Below are 23,389 nucleotides of genomic sequence, written 5' to 3'. Positions count from 1 at the left end.
AAGGAGGGCACTTAGGGGTGACCAGGCTGGCAGGGGAGGGCAGTTGGGAGTGACTGGGCCTGCAGGGGAGAGCAGTTGGGGGGGATCAGGGCTGCCAGGGAGGGCAGTTAGGGATTACCATGCTGTCAGGGGAGTGGTTAGGGGGCGATCAGGCTGGCAGGCAGAAGTGGTTAGGGGCAATTAGGCAGGCAGACAGGCGAGCAGTTGGGAGCCAGCAGTCCCAGATTGTGAGAGGTATGTCTGACTGCCAGTGTAGGCCCGATCCCTGTGGATCTACAGGGATCGGGCCTACACCGGCAGTCGAACATCCCCCGAGGGATCCCAGATTGGAGAGGGTGCAGGCTGGGCTGAGGGACACCGCCCCCCCCCACTCCCCACCCCCCAGTGCACGAATTTCATGCACCGGGCCTCTAGTAGATTATATAAGTGATAGGCATCTACCTCCAATCTGTAAGTTTCAGAGATGAGTTTTAAAGCAATTTCTACAACATATGTGGCTATGAATATGTAGACAGATGTTTTTGGCCTTCTACTTGAGAGGAGAATTTGTACACCCCAAATTATCTTCTCACTTAGGAGTCATGGGTGAGTTTCCCAGGATTTCCCTTCCTATCATTGTCTTCCTTCCTGCGCCTATCTTTTCCCAAATCTCTGCACAGGACGTATGCTTTTCCAGTCTCCTAGATGTCCTCTCTTTCTGCACAAATTCTTGCATTTTCTCTTTAATGCTTTGCTTCTATTTTCTTACATTGAATAACAAGTACATTTCTTCTCACCCTCCTTACCCCTGCCCCCCTGTCCAACATACAGTAAACATTTTCATCAAATGCAAGACCCCTGTTAGGGGGTAGCCCCAGGTATTTGAATCCTGGGGTCTTGATCAATGCTCTCTTATCTACGGAGTTCTAGAGGAACAACTTATTTTGACCAAATTTTCAAACAAACAATTCAATAAACATTTTTAGATGATTATTTTGTACCAGGCTCTGCACTGAGTCTGGAAAACTAGAGATTAGTAAGGCATAGGTCACTGACTCCAGTGGTCTACTGGAGAAAATAGGCAACCACACATATAGCACACTACTGCTAACGTGCTGCAACAGAAATCTCAGCAAGGTGTTGTGGCAACAAGTGCTTCTTGCTTTTGCAAGGTCCATGAGTGCATTTTACAGTTTTGTGGGGGGTTTTTCCCCAGAAAAATGAATGTGTATTATAGCACAACATTAAAGATAGCACCTGCCAACCATTTGATTGAAACTTGCTGGGGGGAAATAACACACACACACACACAAATATGTGCCATCTTTTCTGCTCTATTCTATCCTATTATTCTCCTTAGCTACATCTCCCTTTGACCACAGCCCTTTCTTCCTCTCTCCTTGTCACTAAAGAGATCTCAGTATCATATGCCACACCTGACATTCTGCCTCTGATCTCTCTCTCTTGCTCTTGCTCGCCCTTTCTCACTATCTCTCTATCTCTCTCTGCCAAGAGGAACAACAGGTATGAGATTAAGATAGATGAAGCCACAGTTTCCTTTTTTAAGTAAGAAAGAAGAGAGAAAAGAAGGCAGAATGAAAATGGATTATTTATCTTTATAAATGAGTAATTCAGATTTCTATTTCACAAATTAATAAAGGGGAGTTTATTTTCGAATTGGATTTACAGCTGTGTTCCCACATACATAAAATACTCAAAGTCACACCCAGCCATTACCAAGAAAGGAAAGTATAGCCCCTCTAGCACCTGCCCTCTCCCCCAGAGAGCATTAGTTAGACACAGTAGGGTGTTGGAGAAACTATGTCACTGTATCTCCATGTTAGATCTTCCGGACCCCCATTTACAATGCTGCACACACTTCAATTTTGTCCTGTGCATTCAAGGCCAATATTCTGTTGTTAAGGCACCACTGCATCCTATTAAGAACCCTTCAATTTGGCAAAGATGTCCCACACATTCACCTAAAAGTGTATTTTAAATAGATGCAGCTGGTTCCCTGGGGAGGAGTCCAGTGTCACTAGTTCAGGACAGCAGTGATAGCTTCCAGCTTCATTTAGCTTCCCAGATCTGTTATCTGGAAAAAGAAATAAGACCTAGGATGATCTATAAGGAGGTGTATGCAAAACTGCTTTTCCCCAGGAGGATTTAGGCAACCCACAGGTATTGTGTTCAGTCTGCCATATGGATCATAATATCAACTGGAGAAATTATTGCAGATGTTAATATCTGAAAAAATGATAAGTAAAAAAAATTAAAAAAAATCCTTCTATCAGTGACTATCTGTCATGCTAAAAATAGAAGTTAAAACCTTTATAGGATTTCTCCCCACAGCCCTTTATAAAGAACATACACACCCCCACCATGTACCCCCTTTGTGGATGGATTTTATTTATACTGTGATGTATGCAATCACTGTTATTATCATGTGTGAGAATACATTTAAATGGCATGCCAACTCAAATAAAAATAGTTGGACTCTCATACCACTGCTATTATAAGACAGGACTAGAATGCTATAAGGATTGCTGTTTGGCCTCAAATGTCACTTACAGTGTATAATGAGCTGAGTTATGAAGGGATATTTCATATACTAGAGTTTACGGTTCAAAAAGTTACTTTTATTTTTGAGGTAGAATTAGAACATGTGTGTGTGTGTGTGTGTGTGTGTGTGTGTGTGTGTTTGCATGTAGCAGTAGATATTAATAGGTTCACAAAAACAATTTTGCTTATAGCACTTCTTTTCTTGAGTTAATTTATGTGCATGGAAAATTTTGTGACTTCCAGTTAATTCATTCATAATGAATTGAAAATATCTAAGGGCAGGAAGGTAGAAAGAGATGCTGTACGTGCGGCATTGTTTATTGTCTCATAGATCTTTGACCTTTTCTTCATTTAAAATGATACCAACACCTGGAGCAAGGCTATTAGATTAATAACAGGAGACATATTCTCTCTTTTCACTCAGTGGAAATATACCTTGGAAAGTAGTGCTAATTTACTGTCTATATAACACTGACAGAGAAATCTAGGGGCTGTAATCATGTGATTTAGAACTTACCTAGGAGCATGTATTCAGAGATCCCATTCATATTTTGTTTGCCTCTTTGCATCATCTTATATTTAATTATATTTTAAACCAACCCTTTAAAATAATTGAATCAAACACCCCTCCTCTGCCCCTAATACTCACTTGTTACTGTTGGAGTACAGGAATAAAGGCTCACAGTCAGAGACACCAACTTCAGAGTTTCTCGGGAAACTGGACAGTGGACATCAGATTGTTTTATGCAATCAGTCAATAAACCAATGATAGATGGATTAGAGAAAACTTGCTTTCCAATTGGCTGAAACTTAGAAGAGATTCACTGCTAACAAACTCCAGTGGCACGAATCCGTCATCACCCCAGTGAGCTGTCATCAGTGTGGCATTATGCACTTAATGACAACCGTGCATTTATTGAGACATCAGTCAGGACTTGATTGAGAGTCAGCTTTATTTTAGTAACAACATTTCATTCCATCCAGGTGAATAGTCTCCATAAAGACCAGACAAAACATGTTTCCTAATAGAAAGAGAAAAAGGCACCAAGCAGAAAGAACCCAAACACAGCAACAGTGGCTTATACTTAGGGCAGATGCTCATGAATTCTCCTAAGAAGAGACTGACTCATGGGCATTTATAGATAAATCCTGGGCAGAGCAAATGCCAGATTATTCTCCAGACTCCACCACTGCCTGAGAGTCTCCATCTGCTTGCTAATCTTGTGGAGCCAACATCATCAACCATCAGCAAATGCAAAGCATTTAAATGGCAGTGCCCTAACCTGCCACTACAGCCTTTCTCACTGGCTCACGTGGCCATCTATACTAATAAAAGCCTAGGTGGCCTTCAAGCCCTTGTGTCATCACAAGATGGCCACCCCCACATTGTCCCAAGATGGCTGCCCCCATGTTGTCACAAGATGGCCACCACAAGATGGCCACCCCCATGTCATCACAAGATGGCTGCCACAAGATGGCCACCACAAGATGGCCAGCAGGAGAGGGCAGTTGGGGGCAACCAGGCCTGCAGGGGAGGGCAGTTGGGGCGATCAGGCTGGCAGGCAGAAGCGGTTAGGGGCAATCAGGTAGGCAGCAGTCCTAGATTGAGAGAGGGATGTCTAAATTGGCAGTCGTACATCCCCCAAGGGCTCCCAGATTGGAGAGGGTGCAGGCTGGGCTGAGGGACACACCCCAGTGCACGAATTTTGTGCACTGGGCCTCTAGTTCTGTCATAAGAACACCACAAATGCTGTACACAACAGTGGCTTGAAGTAGCTATTTCTCCAGATCCAGAAGTTTAAAGGATTGAGTAAGAATCTGACTTTAATTTGCTTTGGATAAAGGCTAATTACAAGGACATGTGCTCTCGGGGCCTCCATTCTTTGGTATATGAGATATTCTTTTTGATATACATTTTTCCAGGGCTTATCTTTTATTTCCTACTGTTCTCACCTACTCATCCACTTGAGGTCGGACTTCTCTGAAAGGGATTTTGGCATATGCATCTATAATTATGCCTGTTTAATTTCTTTGTAAGGAGAGGAACAATATGTTAGCCTTATCAGTGAAAACTTGGCCCTCTTTACCACCAGATTTTCAGCTTTCATAAGGATCATAGCAAGCTCAGCTAAAGGAAGCGGGTGGGGGAATAAACTCTCTTTCTAAAGGTCAGCTTTCTTAATTAAATGAAAACTCCGGCAGCAGCATAAGAAAATGAAATGACTGTAGCCCGTGCTCTTTCTGAGGAGGCCATACAGAGTATCCAGCTGATCCTGCTGAAAGCAGGGCAAGCCAAATTATTCCCAGACGGGTAAGAAAGAGGCTGCAGCATTACCATGATGGGAACAAGTAGAATGGATTGTGTGTGACTGTGACTATAATGGAGCCTTCAAGTGCAACTGTGCTCCATGTCCAGTTCATCTTATTTTCACCTTCTCTTTGACTTGCCACCACCATGGCTGCCATTCCCGGACATGCTGCTTTCACTACCATGGTCTTTCATTCAAGGCCAAAGTAGAGGAGAAATCAGTAAAGAGGCTTAGAGCTAGGTACTTTCACAGGTAGGAATACACTTAAACTCTGTGTCAGAAGTATCACCACTCTTCTCTTAGAAGAGCAAGTTTAAATTCAGAGAGGTTAATTATTTTACCCAAAGTCACATAGCTAGTCAAGTATCAGGCTAGATTGGACAGTCTGTCACTAGGGCCCAGTGTCTTTCCACAAAAGGTAATGTTTGCATTGCTCCAGCTTCCTTCCCTCCGCCTCATTTGGGAATCTGCAAGATGGCATCCGAGGATGACACAAGGCCTTCCCAGGATCACAAGACAGACCACTCTGTCTAGACTTTCAGCCTAGCTCTGTCTCTTGATTTTATTGTTGTTTTTCAATAGGACCCTGGCCCTTTCTGGTTGGTCAGGACCTATGAGAAGTTCTCACATGAATAAGTGAATCTAGAGGTTTTCCAAAGCAGTGAGAGACTGCAAGGATTGAAATTGACATTATTCTTTCATCTAACTCCTCTCCTTAGATGGCTGCATTATCCCTACCTTCCCCCAAGAGCATCACAGTGAATATTAATCCTGTGGCATTGCCCTCCATTTCAAAAATTAAAGAATTCTGGATCAGTGATTTTATTCATTGATTATATTTATATTCAGTCAAATAAATATGTTGATTGTGGTTATTCTTCATAAACATATAGGATATCTTACATTGTTAAAAATGATCATATAAGGAGAAGGTGGAGGGAGGGGTAAGAGATCAACCAAAGGACTTGCATGCATACATATAAGTACAACCAATGAACATAGACACTAGGGGGGGCGGGGGTGTGAGGCCATGTGCTGGAGGATGGAAGTGGCCGGGGAGAGGTCAATGGAGGCGGGGGCAGGGGGGGAGGGGCGGGCGGAATAGAGACATACGTAATACTTTAAACAATAAAGAATTTTTTTAAATGATCATATAATCCTAAAAGAATTAAAACACATTCCAGACTCTGATTGCTTTAATACAAACAAAGGATTCTAATTAATTATACATATTAAAACTCTTAGATTTGAGGGTTTTTTCAGAGAATGAATTCGTGTTAAAGCAAAAATGCCACACTGCAAAATTCTATGGGCACTATCTATGTTGAACTCCAGGGGGAGCCATTGAGATTGTAGGATGTGATGTCCTCTTCCAAACAGAAGCAGCAAGGTTTAAAGCAATGGTTTGCATCTCCCCCTGCAAAGAGAGTTGCCAGGGGAACTTTAAGAATCAATGCCTGAGCTTCATTTGAAGCAATTAAAACCAAATCTCTCGGGTTGGATCCAGGCATCAGTAATGTTATTAAAAAATTATTATTATTTTTTTAAATCACTGTGTGAGAGACTGGGATCTGCAGCTATGGAGCCTGAATTTTAATCCAAGTTATTAAACTAAGTGTCATGCTCTTCATCTGTAGAATATGGATATGAATTGTTCTTATTTTATAGGATTTTAAATATGACCCCTACCATTTTATTTCTAGTAAACATTTAAAATTATTATTATTATTATTATTGAGAAACATATCACTACTGCCCAAGTACTTTAATATTTTTAAAAATAGAAAGTATAATATATTACCAATTAAAACCATTGTTTTCTCAGATTCAAACGTATTTAAAATATGATTAATGTAGGATGAGTCAGAAGAGAATTCATTCAGTCAAACCAGTAGAAATCCTACTAAACTCTGAATGTAGGATATTCATTAAAGATAAGACCGGGCTAAAGTCTGGCAGTGAATACTCCTCCGCTGGAATCTTGCCCTTGACTAACTTATCTTGCCATTCTAACCACACTCTACTTTATCTGGTATGTCTACATTATTTGGCTCTCTCTCAAACACCAAGCCTGGATGTATAGTGACCTGTTAGTAGCCTTTAGTGTACTCAAGTACTTCATAGTTAACCTTCTCCTAAGTACTACTGCAGCAACAATTGAGTTTATAACTCGACTTTTTGTTTTCTACATGATTTATGATACTAATGCATTTTTAAAAGACAATTTTTAGTCCAAAAGCTAGTAATATTCTAATCGTGATGTGTGATGCCAAATTTTGATTTCTACATAATTTATGAGATTGATGGATTTAAAAGAATTATTAGGTTATGTTTTTGGACATGCAATGCATAAAAACGTAATTTCATGGCAGCAACAACCAAAAGGAGTAGGGATGAAGCTGTAGAGTAGCAGACATTTTGTATGATATTGAAGTTAAGCTGGTATAAATTCAAAATAGTGTGTTATAACTTTAGAACGTTAAATGCAATCCCCATGGTAACCATGAGGAAAATAGCTACAGAATATAAACAAAAGAAAATGAGAAAGGAATTTAAACACTTCAGCATGAAAAAGTCAACTAAACACCAAAGAAAGCAGTAATTCAGAAAATGAGAGACAGAAAAGCTTTAAGGTGTAGAGAAAATAAATGGCAAATTGACACAAGTAAATTCTTCCTTACCAATAATTACTTTAAATGTAAAAGAATCAAACTCTCCAATATAAAGAATAGCAGAATGGACATTAAAAATGGTCCAACTATATGTGGTGTACAAGAGGCTCACTTTAGATCCAAAGAAACAAATAGATTGAAAGCAAAAGGAAGGGAAAAGATATTCCATGCAAACAGTAACCAGAGAGAGTAGGGATGGCTATATTGATTTCAGCAAAATGGACTTTAAATCATAAAAGACTACAAGAGAAAAAGAAAGACACTATAGATATTAAAAGTTTCCACACAGCAAAAAGATATAACAATTAAACATGTATACACCTAATGACAGATCATCAAAATATATGAAGTAATAATGGACAAAATTGGAGGGAGAAATAAACAGTTGTAGAATAATCATTGGAGACTATAGCCACTTCAAAATGGTTATGAATCCAAAAATTCAAAGTGAAGCTGGTAAAACTAGCTGACATAAAATCCATGTCAGCTCAACTTTCTTATGTCAGCTTAACTTTCTTATCCTCAAGCAAGTACATTTTTTTTTTTCTGAGAAGAGAAAGTGAAAGAAAAAAGACAGGAAAGGCTGGAGTAATAAGGAAAAAACAGTCTCCGAAACTTGTAATCAAACAGTAAGAAGCCTCTACATTGGTCTCCTCCCTCCAGCTGCAAGACGTAGGCTCTGGACCAGTCCTCACATTACTTCTTGCTCCTCACTTACCATTGCAAGGGACACTGCAGGCTGCTGTGTCTGCCTCAGCTCCTCTTCAGAAAACTGAAGGATTGTGAATAGAGCCATCACGTAAAGGAAAGGAGGGCACGGACCAATGGGACATTATCATTGACCCTGAAATAGACCCACAGGAAGCTCTCCATGATTGTTACCCAAGACACTTGATGTTACAGATGAGTGTTTATCAACTGTGGCCATGTTTGGGTCTCCAGGAGGGCTTTAATAAAACAACCACCCAGAACCCACCCTTAGAGATTCAGACTTAACTGGTCTGAAGTAGGCCTTCATATTTTTTTACTTAATTACCAAAGGATTATAATATGACCTGAGGCTTAGGACCACCTTTATAAAAGGAAAATTTCTAAAATATGAGGCTGGCTTATTTTATTGATAAAATAATTGATTTTCACTCTTCTGAACTATTAAGTTTTATGTCCTTGAAATCCAAGGGCATTTTCTCAATGCTTTGATCTCATTCATCGGATGCATAAAAAACAGTCATCAAGTTGTTTTTAACACATACCACAATACTGTGTAAAAATTTTTGTATCTTATTTCATTTCATTTTAGCCATAGTCTTACAAGGAGCTCTAGTCAGTCTGAATCTAGAGCCATTAAGTCTCTGGTCCAAAGTCCAAATGCATACCTCTGTCACTGCACTTGTCAAAAGGGTTTTAGTATCTTGTCCTCCACAATTAGTACTATGCTATGTGTGTGGAATGAAAATCAGTGAATATTGATAATATACCAGCCCCATCCTTTTCTTCTGGATTCACCGCTGTAGAAACCAAATGAACTGCCTACTGCTATCCTTCTTCTCATGCCTGCTGTGGGGGAAGCTTCTGGCAGTATTAATTACTCTGCTTTTGAGAAGATACATATCCTCCTAGATTCTTACATCTTATTTTATTTTATTTTTTTCTTACATCTTATTTTAATAGGCTGTTACATTCTTAGTTACCATCAGAGCAAAGCTTTCAGGTTTCTCCTTTTTTTCATAATCAGAGCACCCCAGGAAGCCCTTGAGTGAATGTGGGATTTCCCAAAGGCGAGGTCAGGGACTCCTGATAATAGTCCCAGAATAGAGATGTTGGAATGAACAAGTGGAAAGAATCCTAGAGCTGCCTTCAAAGATACAGACTAAAACTGACTTGGAATGCTTCCAAGCTTCATGACCTTGAACAGACCATTTAACCCTTATGAGTTGCAATGTCTTTACCATGGATATAGTAGTTTCTGCCCCAGCCAGACCACAGAGTGATATAGTGAGCCTTTAAGAGATCATCTTTAAGAGACTTTGTACTTTTGAAAAGTACAGTGCAAATGGATATTTTTGTTCCCCTTCTCTCTCACTTGTCTCTGCTCCTCTGCACGAGGTCCCTGGACTCGCTAAGAACTAGCAAAACAGAAACAGCTCCATGGAAGAGAAGACCCCACGTGGCAGCCATTGCAGGCAGGCTAAGGTCAGAGATTGGCCTGAGCTAGGGACTAGGGCAGACAGTGGTACAGTAGGGAAAAGAATAAGAGAAAGGTAATACATACCTCCATATGCTTTCTAGAATTTATTTTGCAAAATATTAAAAGTATTTATTTTTTGTAAGCATACATATTTGATGACACTTTTAAGTTTTCTTTATGGAATGATCAAAGGATTCTAAGAAATAGGGACGTTATAAAAAATGCCACAACAGAAGCTCATTTGAAAAAGTTTGATTATATTGGGAGAGAAAAATCAACACTTGATCCCCAGATGCTGAAAATATATGACCAAGTATGACCAATAATACAGTCCTGGAAACAGAAGTAAGACAGCTGATAGCCCACTTTGCTTACTGACACTTGTCTGACTCACTGTAAAGGAAAGTGCAGGAGTTAAAACAAATATGTTTCTAATATGCAATCATAACATAGCGTGAGCCTAAGGAGCCCTCTTACATGTACCTTTATTGTGCATATTAAATTAATCATATTACTAACAGTAACTATCAATGCTGTTGTCATCTCACATAATTTTAAGTACATTTCACAAGATGATTACTATTCCATCCCTTCCCCACCTTCATCCACAGATTGGAAAATGGAGACTCAGAGACAAAGCACAGAAGTGCAAAGTCTAATGGGTTTTTGCTTGCTTTTTGTTTTGTTTTTTCCTCTTGGAATCAAAGATTTGCCTTGGCTTAATAACTAACCACAGAAGGAGGCTTTTTTTTTTTCTTTTAATGATCTATATTCTTTGCAAATTGTGAAGGCAAATATTGAAAAAAATATTTCTATTTCCTTAATTTCAAATATGTGGAAATTGAGGGAAATGTATTGCCCAAAGTAAACTCTTCTTATAGCTAGGAATCCATAAAAATAAAAATTTTCAATGGAAAGAAGCAAATTTGTAGATTAATAATAGAGTAACAGCTAGTAATGGAAAAATTATTTATTAATAGAAATGAAACAGGAGTATATTTCATCAGTGTGTTAATATGCATGCAAGAGAATTATTTTTGAATCCATGTTTATTTGGGAAAAAAAGTTTGCTCCCTTTAACGAAAAGACTTTTATTTTGCAAGAGTATAAAAATAAATATATAAATGAGATGCTTATGTAATTTCTAATGCTAAAATAGCACTAAACTATCATTGGTGGTATTGACAACCTTAATTAAGAAGTCATTTAATGATAATGTTAACAAATTGGCATCTTTTTGAGTCAGATTGACACTACTCAAGACACAAGCATAATTGATGTTCCCTCAGTAAAATACAGAGTATAATTTGTGAAGGAACATCTGATGTCTATAGCAAAATTAAGGTCAAGTACTCGGCAAAATATGTTATAGAGTGTAAGAGATGTTCACAAATTAAATCACATTTCTATTAAAAACTATAGAGATGCTCATTTGATAGAACCTGGAATCACAGAGTGGTTGAACCAAAAGAGATTTTAGAGCCTAGTCATTCCCATTATATTAAAAATGAGGAAACTGACTTGCAAAGAAGCTTATGGGATTAGTCCAAGGTCCCAGAGTTGGTTATGAGGGTCTAGACTAGAACCCAAGCCTTTTCCAGATTGTTTCTCATTTGTGACAAATGAAGGAATATTTTAATAATTTACTTAAAATATAGTTAGGGTAAATTATCCTGTGTAGTAAAAGTAGACACGGGAATATTAACAAAACAGACCATTGCATCTTTTGGATCTTACCTGATTCCTGCTCCTGGCTATTGTCCAATCTTATATTTAATATTAAAGTTCAATTCCAGGAAGGGCACCATTCTCCGGGCATTAAAATGATGTCAAATTAATATTAAATCTGCAACACACTTTTAAAAAAATGTTTTTAATGTTACATTAAAAATCAGCAAATATTAGCACCATGAAAGTCTGTGGGTGGCAGTTCTTCAAATTCAGATGATGAACAAACACTTTCTCAGTTGATCTTTCTCAATATTTAATATCCAGAGTTGGGGTGTCAATACTAAACTTCTATGAATCACAAGTGATTTGGCAACAAATGGGAAAATACACTAACAAATTTTTTTAAATCTTAATACGTAGAGGGAAAATATATGTTCTAAGATGTATTTAATTTATCACTTGTGATTTTTAATAACTTATAAACTGGAAATTAGAAAATCTGAGTTCTATTATAATCTCCTCTGTCCGGTCAAGAGGAAATCTGGCTCCACCTTTGCACTGACCTACTGGGATACATTTTCTATAGGACCTACACCAATAAAATGAGAATACAGTTGACTTTCATCCCAATAATGAAGATGCGGTGCTAATAATCTCTCCCCATCTTTGGCAATGGCAGAACTGGTCCTCGTACCCAATAACCTGAAAGTTAATGTGGATTCCTCACTTGTGCCCCTCCCCCATATCTAATCATTCAACTTTATCATCAAGATTACATCTCACTGCCTTAACTTTACTTCAGTGGTTCGAAAACGTATGGGTATCAGAATCCCCTGGGGAACTTGGTAAAATATAAAGGTTGAAGTAGGGTAAGTTTATGTCCTATCCTACTCCAGGGAGTCCGGCCCTCTGTGAGCTTTATTTGATGTAGGTGATTATGATATGCAGCAGTTGAGAAACATTACTTTAGTGTTTGCTCTTTATATCTCTCTGCTAGGTAATTGCATTTGCTTCTACAGTCATCTGATTGACTTCAGCTTCTTGCTGCACCAATTTATTCTTTCAACCTGAAAAAGCCCACGCATAAAACAGAAAAAATAATGGTTGCTTATCACACTCAAGAGTAAGTCCAAATTTATTGTGCACCTAAGATCTTTTAGGATTTGGCTTTTGTAGTCCTCTCCTAGTCTCAGTTTTCATCACTTCAAATTATGTGCACATTCCCCTCATGCCCAAAGCTTCTTCAGACTGGATGTTTTTCATATTCTTCCACATATTTATTCAAAAGTTATTTATTGAGTTCTTACCATTTGGATAGCACTGAATCTAACACAGGAGATAGGATGGTGAACAGTTGGCAATCATACCAGTGCTCAAGGTGTGAAATGGGATAAATATAAGGAGTAACTATATGGTTTCATGAAGCATATATTGGGAAGCCTTGCCTGGCCTGGCAATTCTCAGAGGTAGCTTCCTCAAGGAAGTGATTTTTGAGCTAATGCTTAAAGTTTGAATAAAAATTACTAAGATAAATGGCAGGAGGAACCTTCATGTTGGAACAGCATGTGCAAAGGTCTTGCAGTGGGAAGAGAATAACATGTTTCAATGAATGAAAAGAAGGTTATATAGGTTAAAACTAAAAGAGAGAAAGGGTGCCCAGCTGGTGTGGCTCAGTGGTTGAGCATCAACCTATGAACCAGGAGGTCACAGCTCAATTCCCAGTCAGGGCACATTCTAATCATTGATGTTTCTGTTTCTCTCTCCCTGTTCTTTCCTCTCTGAAATAAATTTTAAAAAATTAAAAAAAAAAAAAAAGAGAATCCGTGAGTAGCGATAGATAAAGTTGGCCATAAGGTCGGAAACCAGTCCAAGTAAGGATTTGTTAGGCATAGTTTTTCTTTATCCTAAAGACCATATAGACTGGAAATTAGAAAATCTAAGTTGGAAATTATTAGATATTTTTAAGCAGATAATTGTTTCAGATTTGCATTTGAATATTCTGAGCTCAATGTAGAAAATGGATTGGGGAATGGAAAGCATAGATCATCTGCTGCTTTATAGCAGGCCCTTGCAGCAGTCCAGGAGAAAACAGGTGGTGCTTGGACTAGGCTCTGATCACCAAGGCTGCAACAGGAGAGATGGTGAGGGAAGATAAATCAAGGCAAGCTTTGCACTCAACTCAAATAATCACCATTCCTCCACCTCATCTTTTGGTTTCATCTGCAAGAGTTAGATTAAATTGGGTTTTCCTCCTCTGGGTTCTCTTAGCAATGGGCATTTACTATTGCTACATTTTAAATATTGAGTTATGCATCTTTATTCTATACTGTAATGTAAATTACTAAGGACATTGGCTATGTTTTATCTCTTATCTCCACTGCCTGACTAATTCTATGTTTCAATAAATTGACCAGCCACTTATAATTGGGCATTTGTAAAATTGCTACTATAGACCTCCATTTCATCATTTCATCACTTAATGAGTAATCTCTTCCCCTCACTCATTGTAAGTCCTTGAGCCAAATCCCAATAAGCAAATCTTTTTCCTGGTGCTTCGGATATACTGAAATTGAATTAAGCAGATCCCAACAGGAAAGATTTAACTGAAAATAATTTTGTGAAGGAACTTTTTATAGATGTTGGGGCAGGCTCAAAGGACCAAAATAAGAACTTTGATATCAGGAAGCCTCTACCACCCCTAAACGTAAAAAGATAAGGGTAAGGAATAGTGTTAATGAATCCTAATGAGCGATAGAGCTATGTGTGTGGGTCTGTCCAACAGAAGGTGTGGTCATGAGAGCAGCCCCTGGCAGAACTATGGCCAGGCCGGTAATGAGCTGGTGGCGGGAGGAACTAGTCCAATCTACCTCTTCTCCCAGCCTTCAACGTCTTCCCAGTACCTCCCATTGACTGAGCCAGGGGGCAAGGAAATCCAGGTGGTTGTGTTCTTGAGGTCAATCTCCCAGGCCACTGAGCAGGATATAGAACAGGGAACAATGGATCTAGGGAGGCAAATGGAGAATAATCAGAATAGAAAGGAAAGGTTTACACAATTAATAAACCATGGGGATTGAACTTAGTAAACCAGAGAAGTCAGTCTAATTAAGTTTTCTAAATGATGATGTGGGCCAGACAGGAGCAAAAATAAAAACACAGAGAACTCCAATAGAGGGCTACAGAATCCTCTGTAAATAATGGGGGGGCGGGGAAAGGATGTGGTAAATGGACAATATAGGCAAATGCCCAGGCCTAAATTCTTGGCTGTTTTTCATATTTATGTCCATAATTATATTTTAAGGGTAATAATAGAACCTTCCCAAACAAGAAATCAAATAATCTCAATATTAACATCAATATACTGTATACATTAATGTTGTTGTAACAGCAATAAAATACCTTTTTACTATCTACTACTCACATACTCTATTTCATTTGATTTACATATTGAAAACTCTATGACCTAGGAGTATAAAGCTAAATGAAATTCAACATATCCAAATATCCAATATCCATTGAAATGTAACTTATGAACATACATAATTACTATTGATCTACAGAGCATTTGCTATCTGTCCAGCAAAGGTTAATACTAAACTATACATGGAGGATATTATAATCCACAACTTTCTGGAGAAAAGCCTAAGCATTATAAAGGAAGGTAACACACCATACATGACAGGTAGAAAGTGGGGAGACTGGGATCCCACTCAGGTCTCTCATCCAGGAGCTCCCATTCTTTCCTCTGTATGCCATAGCCGCCCGAGTGAAATGATGGAGCTGCCCAAAGTTGGAGTGAAAGGACTGGTTGGTGAGTTGCATATTTAGATACAAAGGCACTAATAGGAATTTACTTCCTTTTCTAATTCATTTGGAAAAACATACCAGAAGAGAAGGAAATTTTGAGTTAATTGGTTCAGGGAAATAATATAGCTTGGTGAAGCAAGAGTACATGATGCCCAATAGATGCTTATTACAGAGGGAAATGAGCCTCTCCTAGAATCCTGGAGAGAGTTTATGATCAGCAGCCTGGGCTTGAAAAGTGTGTCATCAGGATGGAAAGATTGAAGAGGAACTTGCAAAAGGAGACATGTAGCCACAAAGAGCTGTTTGTGGGGAAGTATGCTTTGCAAGTCTGCCTTCCTGGCCAACTTTAGATACTTTTTTTACATCATCTACCTACTTGCTTGCCTGACTCATTTCACTTCTTTAATTCCAAAGGCAAGTTTGGTTGCTCTCTACATTCATGCATACTTCTAGGTATTGGGGCAAGTAAAGACAAAGGGGCACACTCTTTCCCCTCACAGCTTTACATCTTGCGGGAGACCCAGAGCCATAAACCAATAAGGGTAATCTTACATGACAGGTGTTAAAAGAGCCACTAAGGGTGCTCTAGAGGAAAAAAAACATCTTCATCATTAAGAAGTGAGAGAGTTTCTTTTTAAGAACTTGGTCTTGAAGAATGAGAATCAAATAAGTAGAAAGAAAAATCCAAGGTTTTAAGTAGAGAGAATGACATCTGTGAAATCCTTGAGGAGGGAGGCAATTTTTTTATAGGATCATCCCTATGGGACAGGGATGGAAGATGAGCCAGAAGAAGCAGGAAGGTGGCAAATTATGAAGGAGCTTGTACCAACCTAGGGAATTTGAGAATAACCACAAAGCTCTAGGGAGCCACTGAAAGATTTCAGTCAAGGGACTGATAAGGTCAGATTCTAGTTTAGTAAAGATCATACTGGAGGCCATGTGGAGAAGAGATAGGAAGAACTCTAGGCAGTTGGCATAGAGACCAGCTGGAAAACTTGTCCCCAAAATTGGGTTAATAATTACTGAACAGGGAACACAGGAGGAAAGGCAGACTGGATTAGAGAAAATAAGAATGTTTCAACCTAATTATTTTCCCATAAGTTCTCAACATCTCTCCTTTAACATGTTAAGAAGGAGAAGGGAAGATATATACAATTGCTAAAGAGTGGATATGATTATGCTTGTGTTCACTATCTGTTTTGGACTGAACATGGACTTCCAGGGAACTATGTTTACCAGAAATTCACAGAAGCAGGAGAGATGAATTAACTTTTAACCTCTAGGGGCAATGGTGGTAAGAGCCACCCATTCTCACCCCTTTGTCACAGTTTCTGCACCTCAAGATTTCAAAGCAAGGAAGGCACTTCACAGAGATGATCTTTGAGGGGGGTGGGAAATCCTAGTGTCTGTCAGAAATAAATGAACTCTCCAAGAATATGGTTTTTACTTTGGTACACTTACCTGTTGCCAAGTTGTGTCTGTTATGCCAGGATTCACATTAGTAGGCAGCACGTAGGAGGGAAAAGCAACTCACCCACCACTTTGGAATAGATTTCTTACCTGCCTCACTGCAGATAAGGGTCGTTATTGATCTGATGAGGGTAGTTTAATTAGCAGCACATACAGATTCCTACATTGGAGAAAGGCTAAATGACTTTTGTGCTTGACCTAGAGAAATTACCTAGGCAACCAGTACTTAAAGTTTCTCTGTGTCCTAAATGAGCCTGGTCAATGGTGCACCATCTAAATGAGTGGGTCTGCTATGGTTTGGAAACTACTACTCCAAAGATAAAGATTGTAGGGAGCTTCTGTAAACAGATAAATTTCACTTGTCTCCCGTGCCCTAAAATAGGGTAAACACAGCCTGTGAAAAATATTGTGAGAGTCAAGCAAAATGTACACTCTCTCAGTAAATGAATGTTAGTAATCTGAGGAAGATATAATATTGCCATAATAAAGAATGCTCCGTGACAAAATTATTTGGTTATTGCTCAAATGAGGAAACAGCACTAATTATAACACTTTTTTTACTCTTCTGTAGCAAGCAGGATTCTCTGGATGCAAACATAAGAAGCCAACTCTATAGTTTATGGAGAAAAATTGTGGAAGGTCATGGGGGTGGCTCATAGGCACGAAGGGTAAGATGATACGGAAGCTGATTGAGACAGGAAACACTTCACTCTGGGGACCTGGGGAGTAGGAACCAACAGGTGTCTCTCCGAAAGGGCAGTTGAGTAAAATGAGTTCCTTATCAAATCAAGTGACAGCTTTTATAAATGGTGACCAGAGAGGAATGAGCCTGCATGAAAAAGAGTGATGTCTAAGAGGCAACATGTGCTTTAGAACTCCAAGTCAATCAATATGCTCAGACCTTATTTAGTGTTGATCCTTTGATTAATTACACCAATGTGAAACTAGACACAGCCCAGCAAATATTCTATCTAAAGAATATACCTTAAAGAATGACATTATGAGGAATAATATTTTTTTAAACCTGACTGTTCTACCTTGACATCCATCAAAGTAATGAAAAAATATAGGTTAAATTGTGCAATGATAAATTTAATAAGGCTGACAAGCCAAAAGAGGTCATGGAAGGGAAGGGCAATAAGAATGGGAAGGAAACCTACCCTTTAAGTGGAAAAATAAGTAAAACTTGATCTGGGCAGGATTTATAATGAACTGAAAATTAGTTCCTTTCAATATGTGTTAAATTTTCTTAAAATAAATACCCTTTATAGCACCATGAGGATACCCAGCCACAACCAATGGAAAATTTTATTGAACTGCTCTTTAGTTTAACAGAATTTTCAGACAATAATTCAGATGATACTTTAGCTTTAATTGTTTCAGAATCGAATCCATGTGTCTTGATGATGTAATGATAGAGTTTATAAGAGTAATTACATGAAATAAAGTATGTCATTTCCCTAGCACTACAATAGACTAGAGAGAGTAGTTTTAATTTGGGGGCCTAGTGTTCAATCTCACAATTGTTATTGATGTAATTTTGGCAGCATTTGAACCTTTTTAATTCTCAATCCCATTATATGAAAGGGGACTAGTAATGTATCCTCAGTACTGTCTACCTCACAAGATTGTGAAGTACATCAAGCAAAATGATTGGTGGTGAAATCATTTTGCCAACTCTACAACACCCTATAAATCAAAGGATTGATTATATTTCTGTTGACATGCTATTCAACAATAAATTTCATGGAAATGTTGTGAAGCTTTAGATTTCTTGACCAGAGGTCTTAAAAGCAGTATTCATAGAATTTACATTCATCACAACCATTTGGAACAGTATTTCACAAACCAAAACAACTTTTGTAGAGTTAGTGCCAGTGTGCTAAGTTAATATTATAATCCTTAAAGGAAGTAATATATGTTTGTAATGTGTCCATCTCCATAAATGACTTCTTTATTAAGACTGTGTAAAACAGCATTAATAATTAAGCTGTAGTTGTGACACCACCTTTGACATGAAAGAGCATGAACATAATTAATATTGCATACAAATATCTCCAAGTATTGGATAGCAAGCTCACTGCTTAATTGTTCTGAAAATGATAGGGTATGTTCCCTTTAGGCTACATCACCACGATTTTTTTATTTGCCCTTTAATAGAAATCATACTGTATTTTTAGTCTAGAGAAAACAGTGTCTGTGGGAACCACGTCTCCCACCCATGTCTTGGCAGTAGAAACTAGTGTCTCAGATCAAGACTATTTACTGATCCCCATGGCAACAATGAGCTTTATCTTGCACAAATCCTAATATCATCAGAACCCAATGGTTCTTTAGTATAGGATCTCAACCCTTAAATAACAGTCTTGATTGTGAGCTACAAATAATTTAAATAGAACCATTTTTAATAAACTATTGGTATAAAGCTAGAAAGTCTTAGGTAGCCTCTTCACCAGATTTTCATTTGGTAATAAATCCTCTGCCTTTTCTGAGTAAAGACACTGGGCCTTCCAAAGAAGTGATGAGTGAAAGCCCTGACTTTTGTTACCTGACAGAGCAGTAAGTGGGGTGTAACAGTGTTGGGGCTGGGACATGTAGCAACACTCTATGTAGACCGCTGCCCATGTGTATGGGTTGCCTAAGTTTGGGGACCACTATCCCCTTGTTTTCCAGGCTTGCAACAAGAAATGAAATCCCTAAAAGTTTCTACCGTGAGTCTTGGTCACTTTCCAGGTTGCTAGATGTATTATAGCGCACTGGCTAAGAGTCTAAATGACAGCATGAAAAGATTGAGTTACACCCATACATTGCTCTGCAGTCCATAGAAGAAAAAATGCTGTATGAGTACCAACACATTGTATTATTCTTTTATCTCCTGGTCAGATCTGACAGTTTCCAAGCCTACAGGATTGCACACACATTTTCATAAAATCCATGTTCCAAGGAAGGTACTTCCTTCCATACAACTACATTATAATTTTTGTTGGAGCGTGTAGGCAGTGGTACTGATATTTGACAGGTTTTTTTTTTTTTCAAAGTTTCAAAGGCATTAACACTCAGCAGGAATAATTGAAATACCTTTTATACTTTAGAACCATTCCCTTGTATGATCCCTTGTATGAGCTGTAACTGGCACTGCCATTCATTGATTTTTTAAAAGACATTTCTATGCATTTCAACACCCTCTTTTGGTAATGAAAGCATTGTGGACCAACTCTTTCTCTGTTCTCTCTTGAAGGCCTGCTGTTCTTTCTCATTTTTAAGTGCTTCATGAACAAATAAAGTAACTTGGCATTGTTGCTAAGAGGAGTATTTCAATACTCTGGACCCACTGATGTTGATCTGAATAATTTGCCTCTGCCCTTTGCAATATAAAGGCAACCAGATGACAAAGAGTGTTGTAGATCTAAGCAGATGAGAACAGTTCTAAAAACAGTTGAGCCTGCCCAGGCTTTAACTTGCCTCCCAACGTTCTAAAATGAGTGTCTAGTGAGAGTGCTAGTTGCGAAGGATTAGGTGAAGAAAGCACATTAATTTTTATCTCACCTAAGTGAAAAACTTCATCTTATTCATGTTTGTATTCCGTGTGGTAACTGACTCCATCAGTGCCTTACACAGTTATAGGAGTCACACACAAAAAAAGAAAGAAAAAAGGACAGATTTCTGAATCATCAAATGGTTTTCTTATAATATAAAGAGGAGGAAGGTTTTTTTGTTTTTTTTTTTTTTTTAAGTTATAATCAGAAGGAAACTCTAAGCAAAGCACAAAGAATGAGTTTGGAAACATTGCTGATGTAGTCATGTGTCTGTCTTCACGTATCTGTGACAGGTGTGTGTGATACTTGAAATATGGCTATAAAATAAGTAGGCCTAAAACACATATTTGGACAATGTATTTGTTTTCAAGTGAAGTTTAATTAAATAAGTTATCTTAAAGTGGTTTGCAAACACCTAAAGTGGTATCCAAATATAAAATGCTGCAATTATAGATTGTTCAACAATATTTAATGAGCAGCTTCTATGATCTATATCAATCAAATAATAACACTAACAAATGGCTGGGTGACTCAATTGATTGGAGTGTAATCCCATACACCAAAAGGTTAAAGGTTCAATTCCAGGTCAGCACATATAACTAGATTTTGGGTTGGATCCCTGGTCGGGGTACATACAAGAAGCACACAATTGATGTTTCTCTTTCTCTCAATCTTTCTATCTCTCAAAATCAATAAACATATCCTTGAATAAGGATTAAAATAAATAATGATAATAATTACATTGTAGGGACCAGGATAAATGTAATGACTTTGCCCACAGCTATACAACTACAGAAAAGGGAGAACAACTGATATAAAAATAGATGACAGAGGCAATAGAGGCAAGGCATATATGCATATAAGTTCTTTGGTTAATTTCTTCTCCCTCTCTCCCCTTCCCTCTGACATTTGTCAGTCTGTTCCATGTTTCCATGCCTCTGGTTCTGTTTTATTCATCAGTTTATTGTGTTCAGTAGATTCCACATATGAGTGAGATCATGTGATATTTGTCTTTCTCTGACTGGTTTATTTCACTTAGCATAATACTCTTCAGGTCCATCCATACTGTCTCAAAGGTAATAGATCCTTCTTTTTTTTACAACTGCATAGTATTTCAGAAGGCCTAAGGTGGGGCAGGAACCGGGTGGTGGGTGGCCAGGGGGAGAAAATAAAGGAGGGACATCTGCATTACTCTCAATAATAAAAAATAATAAAAATAAATAAGTAAATAAAATAGATGGCAAACTGTAGAGGCAATGTATATTAAAGACCATTTAATGATGAGGCATTCTTACCTGTCCAATATACAGTGGAGCTTTGAAATATACTTTTTATTTCTGAAAGAGCCATTTTATCTTTGTATTTTCAAATGATAGCTCAAAAGCTGTCATTAAGAATAAAAATAAATTGAAGAACCATTTCCTTCTCCACAGACAGTATTGCAATCTATGGGTGCAGTGCAAATGTGGCAGCAGAAAGACATGCAACAAGACAGGTTCTCAGTAACTTCACCCCTGAAGTCTCTATTGATTGTGTTTGCACTTATTAGCAGCTTCACTCAGTCTCCCAGTGGGACAATGCCTCCCATTCAAAATAAACCTTCAGTTCTTGATTGCTGGGTATCAGGTTGCTGCCGTTTCCAGCTGTTTCGTGATCAGAACATATTGCTTTCAAACTTGTCTCTCTTAGTCCTTGAAGCAAATTACAAGCACAGAAATACTTTGAAGCATCTTACACTTACCAGTGTTGAGTCTGTAGCAAATAGAAAACAAATCACAATGACTAACGTTGTTATGGAAAGGTTGTAGTTTCCATTTACCCATATTTGTGGACAAGACATTGAGTTTTCAGAACCAGAGATTTTCTCCTTTCATGATGGTTAAAATTTTACATGCGGGATGAAAAAAAAAAAAACTGAAGGAAAGCAGTGATTTACTGTACTTGTTTCCTGCAAAAAGAAATCTCATTAAATAGCTTGTAGATAGTTCTAAACTGTCTTAAATAAGATAAGCTCTTGTTTGTTAAAATATAGATCTTCGTGTAATGTCTGTGCATTTTTCTGAACAGCCGCTGTGCCTTATTTCTGTGTTAATGAATGGCTTAGATGACACATGTAACAATTTATGGGCGTAGATGGATTTAATGAATCTCTAGAATGGCTAGTTCCTAAGAAATGTTTAGTAACAAGGAATTTTTGCCAAGTCTCTTGATTTTTCTTTGGAACCAATGACCAGCTGTGTGTGGTAAATGCTCCCCTGCTTTTTCAGCTTCACCATCATCACTCAATTCTCCCATTAGTGTCAACCTTATTCAGTCTGGTTCCAACTGGCTTGACAGGATGCCTCTTCATCCATTAGGGTATTTAAATCCCTAATCCCAAATGTCCCCTGGGTTCCAGCTAGGATATGGAGAGAGAAGGGTACAGCATTTCAAGATTTTCTCTCTATTCTGTTGTCCAACAATTACAATCAAAATGCCTTGAAATTGCTTACTCCCATTTCAGCTCTTTTCTTCAAACTCTGCCTAGTGTAACCAAAACAAAAAAATATATATTCTTTGTTGTACTTTATTTTAGCATTAATGTTTCTGCCTGTTCTATAGAGATAAGCCCTTGCATATGATCATGCTTAACTAGGCTGTGTACGTAGGAAGCTAGAATAAACTTTAAATGATACTCTATTATATAATGAGTAAAGCCTTTTAAACACTGATTTATTTTTTTATAGTCGGTGTTTGGTGACAGTCTTCATAACAGTAACATCTGAGTAAATTAAGGGAAATACCAGTTCACAAAAATCACTTTAGAAATGTATTTATTTAGGAATGGAACACATTATTAGGTACTACAAACAGATTACCAAGTACAAATTAGGCTTGGTTCCTGAAGTTAGGAATATTCTAATCCACTTTAAAAGGAGAATCACCAGTCTTAATAGAGAGCAAAAATAATTGAATACTGTTTTGTTTTGCTTTGCTTTTAAAATGAGGTATGTAACTAAATTATTGAATAATAACTCAGTATTACCCCCAACCTTCTTGCTTTCTCTTAGAGGAAGGACCTTGCATGCCACATGAGTATCCACAGTGGGCACCTATGATGGGCTAGAGACCTTGAAGCCCAGGAGGAATTTGAGACCAGAACTTTGGGCTTTCTATTCTGTTGTTCAAGGGCTCATATGTAAAAACTTGAATAATCTC

General features: G+C 38.0%; 1 long non-coding RNA gene across 1 annotated transcript; it reads right to left on the bottom strand.

Moving 5' to 3' along the window:
• Positions 1 to 6,108: 6,108 nt before the first annotated feature.
• LOC129151836 (uncharacterized) lies at positions 6,109 to 14,278 on the bottom strand. Its single transcript, XR_008558511.1, has 3 exons — positions 14,249 to 14,278; positions 11,448 to 11,566; positions 6,109 to 6,267 (listed from the first exon to the last, which is right to left on the bottom strand). It is a non-coding gene; the product is annotated as an uncharacterized LOC129151836 (long non-coding RNA).
• Between the last annotated feature and the right edge of the window lie 9,111 nt (positions 14,279 to 23,389).

The sequence above is a fragment of the Eptesicus fuscus genome, chromosome 16, assembly GCF_027574615.1.
Source record: "Eptesicus fuscus isolate TK198812 chromosome 16, DD_ASM_mEF_20220401, whole genome shotgun sequence".
NCBI classification, from domain to species: Eukaryota; Metazoa; Chordata; class Mammalia; order Chiroptera; family Vespertilionidae; genus Eptesicus; species Eptesicus fuscus.
This window is presented reverse-complemented; position numbering and strand designations above follow the sequence as displayed.